The sequence below is a fragment of the Pteropus medius genome, unplaced genomic scaffold (assembly GCF_902729225.1).
Source record: "Pteropus medius unplaced genomic scaffold, Ma_sr-lr_union100, whole genome shotgun sequence".
NCBI lineage: Eukaryota > Metazoa > Chordata > Mammalia > Chiroptera > Pteropodidae > Pteropus > Pteropus medius.
This window is the reverse complement of record NW_024344371.1, coordinates 4,844,685-4,852,366: the sequence shown is the minus strand read 5'-3', so window position 1 is coordinate 4,852,366 and position 7,682 is coordinate 4,844,685.

The following is a 7,682-nucleotide window of genomic DNA, read 5'->3' as shown; positions in this document are numbered from 1 at the left end:
TCTAACCTTATAAATTATGGATTATTTGCTAATATCTATAATAATTTTTTTTAAGAATGTATCATTTTGGTAATTTAAAATATGCATATCTAGGGAAACAGGTTTTCTGCAATCTGTACAAGTTTATAATTTGATAGTATACAAGTTGTTAATCGCAATTATTTTAGAACCTGAAACTTGGATGAAATACCGATTCCTATCACATACTCTATATGGAAGGAAAGATCAATAATGCAACAATGAAAAATAAACTCCAAATACAGTTTACAAATAAAAATGGGGGTTACTTTTAAGAGTCTTAAAGATGTTTTCCCACAGCAAACTTAAAGGAAGGGCTTATCTCAGTGAGATTTGTAGGTACAGTTTCTGTCTAATGAACTGAATCCCAATAACATTCATAAGATAATCACCAAATTTTAAACATAATTGTATGAGAGGAAAATATCAATTTGGTCTGAATTGGGCAGATGCTACAAAATGATGTCTTCAGTCTCTCAATTTCTGTGAACAGACGGCATGCTGAAGAAACTAATCGGCTGCAATACGTAGGCTATTTCTGTTGAAAAGGAAGGAAGGCTCAGAGGGCCAAACCAAGAGCCTAGAGGTCAGAGCCAAGAGTTATCTTATTTTTAATGAGAAGGTATATAATGGTTATTCTTGCCTCACCATTATAAGTGTGTTCCACCATTGTATTTGAGTATGTATAAAATAGATAACTTGTCTCCTTAGTTCCCACATCTTCAGATAGAAAGGAACTAATTGAAAAGCTGTGATCAAGAAACCACACCTGAGGCTGCTTGTCTCCACCTACACCTGATTTAAATAATGAGATCCTAGACCTTAAGCCTAAGCTTAAGGCTATAATGAGTTGAGCATTCTGAGGGCTTTGAGAGAGAGGGTAAATGCATTTTTCACTTGGCAGAAATGTACAGTTTTATAGTCAGAGAAAGGACTGTGGTGATGGCACATTGTATGTTTCAAAAGAAATGGCCTGAGTAATGTATTGGTCCCTCATTTCCCTGATGATTAGTGACACTGAGCACCTTTACATGTGCCATATATATGTCCTTTTTGGAAAAACGCCTATCAGTTCATTTTTAAACTGAAATTTATTTTATTTTATTTTATTTTTTTGGCTATCGAGTTGGACTGTCATATGTTTTGGATATTAACTCCTCATCAGATATATGATTTGCTAATATTTTCTTCCATTCCAATGGTTGCCTTTTCATTTTATTGATGATTTCCTTTGCTCATCAGAAGGCTTTTAAACCTGGTACAGTCCCACTTGTTTATTTTTACTTTTGCTGCCTTTTCTTTTGGTGACAAATGCAAAACATCATTGCCAAGGCTGATGTCAAGGAGCTTACCTCCACGCTTTCTTCTAAGAGTTTTAAAGTTTCAGGTTTTACATTAAAATCTTTAATCCATTTTGAGTTGATTTTGGGTATAATGTAAGACAATCATCGTTTCATTTTTTTTTGCATGTGGATATCCAGGTTTTCCAGCACCCTTTATTGAAGAGACTGTCCTTTCCCCATTGTATATTATTGGCTCCATTGTCCTAAATTAATTGAACATATATGAGTGGGTTTATTTCTGGACTCTATATTCTGCTCCATTGATTTGTCTATTTTTAATGCTAATACCCTATTGTTTTGATTACTATAGCTTTGTAATATAATTTGAAATCAGGTAGTACGATCCTTCCAATTTTGTTCTTCTTTCTCAAGATTGCTTTGGCTATTTGGAATCTTTTGTGGTTGCATGGAAATTTTTTTCCCATTTGCTTGAAAAATGTCATTGAAATTTCAACAAAAATAGCATTGAATCTGTAAATTGCTGGGTAGAATGGACATTTAAAAATATTAATTATTCTAATCCATAAGCACAGAATATCTTTCCACATATTTGCATCTTTAATTTCTTTCATCAGAGTCTTATAGTTTTCAGCATACAGATCTTTAACTTCCTTGGTTAAATTTATTCCTAAGTATTTATTATTTTGATGATATTGTAAATGGGATTATTTTCTTAACTTCTCAGTCTGATACTTTGCTGTTAGTGTATAGGAATGCAACAGTTTACTGAATTCAGCTATTCTAATAGTTTTTTTGGTGAAGTTCTGAAGTTTTTCTATATACATATAATCATGTCAGATATAAAAAGAGATGATTCTAGTTCTTCCTATCTGATTTGGATGCCTTTATTTTTTTCCTTGCTTCACTGCACTGGCCAGAACTTCCTGTACTATGTTGAATAAAAGTGGCAAGAATGGACATTATTCCTGATCTTAGAGGAAAAGTTTGAGCTTTTCACTATTGAGTATGAAATTAGCTGTGAGCTTGTCATATATGGTCTTTAATATGTTGTTCATTCTCTCTATACCCAATTTGTTGAGAGTGTTATCATAAAAAGATGTTGAATTTTTTTCAAATGCTTTTTTTGGATCTATTAAGATTATCACATGAATTTTATTTTTCATTTAGTTAATGTTGCCGCGTCCTCTTCCTACCCTACTGCGTGACAAGGTCTGGAGATGGGGACAGAGGCTTCAAGGAATGCATCGTCAAGAACGAGGACGTGGCATGTGTTTAGGGATAATTGGTTTCTTAGAAATGATCCTATTAATAGGGGGAATCTGGGTAGCACAAATTCTAGTAAGTGTAAAAGCTATACAAATGGATTTCCTCAAAACTGGCTCTGAGGAAAACATAGTAAATTCCCTGCGTATGGAATCAGCTCTAGTCACCCTGATGTGTCCAGAATGCGTAAACCCTTTATTTGAACAATTATTAAGGGAAATTCCTTTTGACGCGCCTCTTAAAGATATTGTGAATAAATTATAACAAGCTGAATTACTGGATCCAGTTTTTACTCCTGTTCCCACGCAGTTAGTAGAAAAATTAGTAAAGGATAAGAAATTTACTCATAAGCCTGTGCCTACTATGGAAGGGCCTCCTTTTGTGGCCTAGTGGATAAATAGAAAACTCTGGTATCCACCTAGGGGGGCTAATAGTATGAAAAGATTACCTGATCTTCCTTTGCCTTATACAGGAGCTTATAATAAAGACAGTATACATATAGTGAATAAAGATAGAATTCATGTGCCTTATAGTAGTTTAAGTTTCATAGAAAGGCTGGCTAGGTCAGGATCTCCTTGGTGCTTAAAAAAACAAAGGAACAGAAACTTAGCTTATGAAAGCAGCTTTGTAAAACTGATTTTTATAAATATTTTCCTCATTACTGCACCAAGGCAACTTTTGAACAGCTATGAGAAAGGTTTGGCTTGAACTTTAGATATAGTATAAATCAAATAGCATTTAAAAGATTTCTTCAGGCAGAAAGAAGAACGATGTCTGCCCACAAGCCAATGCTTGCTGTTATGAATACATCTATCTATCACCTTTACTTAAATCAAACTGTATCTTACGTAATAGATATAAGAATTAAAAGTTTAGATTGTTCCGTCAGGTAGTTCTGTTCTAATGATTGAGAGAAAAATGTACTAGTTAATCATGAACATTAATAATAATATACTCTATAAGATTTTCTGCTTCGCCTAACCACAGAAATTTAACTCCCTGCTACCTTAACAACAAAGTTTAATCAAATGCCAAAATAAAAAGTATAAAAGTTGTACTCAAATCACAATAAAACGGAACAGTGTCACACCGCCTCTGAGTTGTGTAGTCGACTGTCTCCCGCGCCGACGCCTTGCCCACCTTCAGGGCCCCCTGGATCCTGTCGTGGCTGGATCACGGCATAATGTGGTGTATCACATTAATTGATTTGAGGATGGTGAACCATCTGCAAATGTTGAACCATCCTTGCATCCCTGGAATAAATCCCACTTCATCATGCCGTATGATCCTTTAAACATATTTTTGAATTTGGTTTGCTAATATTTTGGGGAGGATACTCACATCTATGTTCATCAAAGATACTGGCCTGTAATTTTCTTTTCCTGTGCTGTCCTTGTCTGGCTTCGGTATCAGGATAATGCTGGCCTTATGAAATAAGTTTGGAAGCCTTTCCTCCTCTTCAACTTTTTTTTTTTTTTTTTTTTGGAAGAGGTTGAGAAAGATTGGTATTAATTCTTATGGTATGGTAGAATTCATCGGAGAGGCAATATGGTCCTATACTTTTCTTTGTTGAGACCTTTTTGGTTACAGATTATATCTCCTTACTTAGTAATTGGTCTGTTCAGGTTGTCTATTCCTTTATGATTCAATTTTGATAGGTTATATGTTTTAGGATTTATCCATTTTTTTCTAGGCTGTCAAAATTATTGGTATATAATTGTTCATAGTAGTTTCTTATGATCCTTTGTATTTCTACGATATAAGTTTTAATGTCTCCTTTTTCATTTCTAATTTTATTCATTTGACTCTTCTCTTTTTTTCTTAGACTAAATGAAGTTTTGCCTATTTTATTTATCTTTATTTAAACTCAGTTCTTAGATTTATTAATCTTTTCAGGCTCTATTTCATCCATGTCCACTCTGACCTTTGTTATAGTCATATGCCACATAACAATGTTTCAGTCAGTGATGGACCACATACACTAAGATGGTCCCTTAAGATTATAATGGAGTTGAATTTCCTATAAGAATTGAAAGGATATGTGGTTCAAGAGAATTGTTTGTTTGTTTTTCTCTGATGGGAGCAATATCTGTAAAGCTTGGCAATAGATTCCCTCTCGTAGCATTTCAATTTTGAGTGCAAAGGTTACATCCCAATTAGTCAGCCACTGCCCTGTTTCAGCACAGAAGCCTGCCCCCCACAGTGCTACAGATTCAGAATACATTGCTATAAATTCTTTGTTGAGGATCTATGACCCTGTACAAGACACAGGTCTATAGGAGCTATGATAACAAGTATTAAATGCCACTGTGATTTTAGTAAAAAGCTTTCTGTGACAGTATGGAGCCAGCCTGTCCCCATACTTTGGAAATATTTTCAGGTTGTAATGTAAAACATAGATAAGTTTTATTTATTCTAACAATTCAATGTCACAGAGAGCCCTTTGTGCCAGACAGGGTCAATGGAACTCAAAACAAAATTTTAAAGTTGAAATACTGAATCCTCGGTTCTATACCCTTTCCATGTTAAAACTCTTTCTTTTAAATGAGTATCACAAAGTTCCTTAATCTGACTACTGCTCCAACATGCAATAGCTAAAACCTCATTATCATGACAATCTTCAATGTTCCTTTATGTCTCCATCTTGATTTCTGATTCCTACTGATCTTCAGGCCACCTTTCACTCCTTCCTGATAGTCACTATTATGGTGAGCTACACCTTACCCAGCCGGTTTGTCCTCAGTACTTCTAATTAGTCCGGCCCACCTCCCTGATCATGGAGCAGTATTGACAGCTTTAATGTTCTATTTTGACCCTGCTGGAAGGAAGCAGGAGAAGGGCCTATGGGACAGTGTTTATAAAGTCTATAGTGTACAGCAATGTCTTAGGCCTTCATATCCATTCATCAATCACTAACTGAGTCACCCAAAGCAACTCCTAGTCGTGCCAGCTCCATTCACTGTAAGTGCCCTATTGAAAACTTTTAAAAGGCAGAATAAAATGTCTTCCAAACATTGGGTCCTGAGGAAACAACTGCCAGAGGAAGGGAGCCTAAAACCAAATAGGCAAGAGATAAAAGCCCTGCTGGACTGACCCCTGAGTCTGTGCAGCTTCTTTGCATATCATAGTGTGTGTCAATCTGAGTGCAGTTTGAAGCTAAGAATCCAAGACTGGTCCTGTCAGAGGCCTTTGCTGGGGACAGTAAATGCAGCAGTCATTTTGGCATTCAGAGGATGGAGTAATACAAGCAACAACTTGAGGAACTTCAAACACGCAGTCAGTTTTCACTTCAAAACATTATCCAAATGATGAAGCACTATGGCGGTGGGAGGATAAAAAGCTAACAAAAAAGTCCTGAAGGTCAGGACTGAACTAACCTGTCAGAGCTGAGCAGACACAGATTCACCAAGCTCCAAAATCAAAATGTACAAAAATACAAGAGCAATTAAGATATAGAGTCAATCTTACCCAAACTATATTCTACGTACCTCTCAGTTTAATCCTTTAATAGACTGAGGTTATGTTTGTCCAAGTCAAAAAAGAAATAACCCTTTCTCTTGTTATTTTTTAGACACCATGTAGAATAAAATTATAGACATGTAAGTAGGTAAGATTATTTGAGCAATAATCAAGCATACTCAATGAAGAAATTTTAATAGCATTCCCTCTGAAATTGGGAATGAAGAAAAAATACCTGCTCTCATCATTTATATGCAGAATTGTTCTGGGAGTATTAACCAGCTCAATAAGGCAAATGAAAAAAATATATAAATATATATAAATTATGAAGAAATAAATAAAACTACCCAAGAAATCTGCAGATAAACTTTTTAAAACAAATTTTGCAATGTTACAAAATATAAGTTCAGTGTGCAAGAACTGTTCTAATTATTATATGCCAGCAATAAATAGAAAATAAAATTTTTAAATAATATTGTGAAAAATGTTAAATACATAGATATAAATTTAATATATGATGTAATAGGCCTAAACACCAGAAAACAGAAAATGTTGCTGAGAGAATTTCCACAATACCTGAATAAGTAGAGAGATGTGCTATGATTATGAATTAGAACACGTAATAATGTTAAAATAAAAATCTATGCAATATAAGTAACATATTAAATAAATATTTAATAAAAATTTTATTAGTTATTTTCGCAAAATAAAATAATTTTAAAATTCACAGGAAATATAAATATTCAAGTATATACATGGTATTTCTGAAGAAGACTGCTCTGGAGAATTTAGAGTGCCATATATGAAGAACTCTTAGAAAGCTATGGTAAGTAAGACATTATAATATTAGTATGAAGATGGGAAAACTGAAAAATTGAAAAGAATAGCCATTACAGAAACGGACCAACACATATATAGTCATATATACTTATTAAAGAAACTAAATTCATAATTAAAATTTACCCATAAAGAAGACTTCAGGTCAACATGCCTCTAACATTTAAGGAAGAATTAACACCAATCCTATGCAAAAACATAAAATAGAGAAGGGAACACTTTTCAACTCATTTTATAAGTACTGCCTTACACTGATAACAACACAGAGAAAAATAATAAAAGAAAGAAAAACTACAAAACAATATTCTTCTTAACTTAGGCGTGAAAATCCTTATGAAAAATTTAACAAATTCAATCTAGTGTTTTATCAAAAGGATAGTACATAAAATCCATATGGGGTATACCTTATAAATACAAGGTTGATTTAACATTCTAAAAATCAATGTAATTCACATAAAAAGAATTTATGATAAATATGTAAAAATTTTAATATATATATAGGAAAAGCATTTGACACAAATCAACACTCATCTAAAATAAAAGCTTTCATTCCAGTACTACATTCTTTTAATTACTGAGAGGAACTAGTTAATGTATGAAATCAAGTAGGGTAAGTCCTTCAAATTTGTTCTTTTTCTAAATTATTTTGGCTATTGTAAATCTGTTGCATTTCTAAATACATTTTAGACTATCAGCTTGTCAATCTATCAAAAAGTCTGCTGGAATTTTGAGTGAGATTGCACTAATTTATAGATCAATATGGGGAATAATTACATCTCAATATATTTTGATTCATGAATA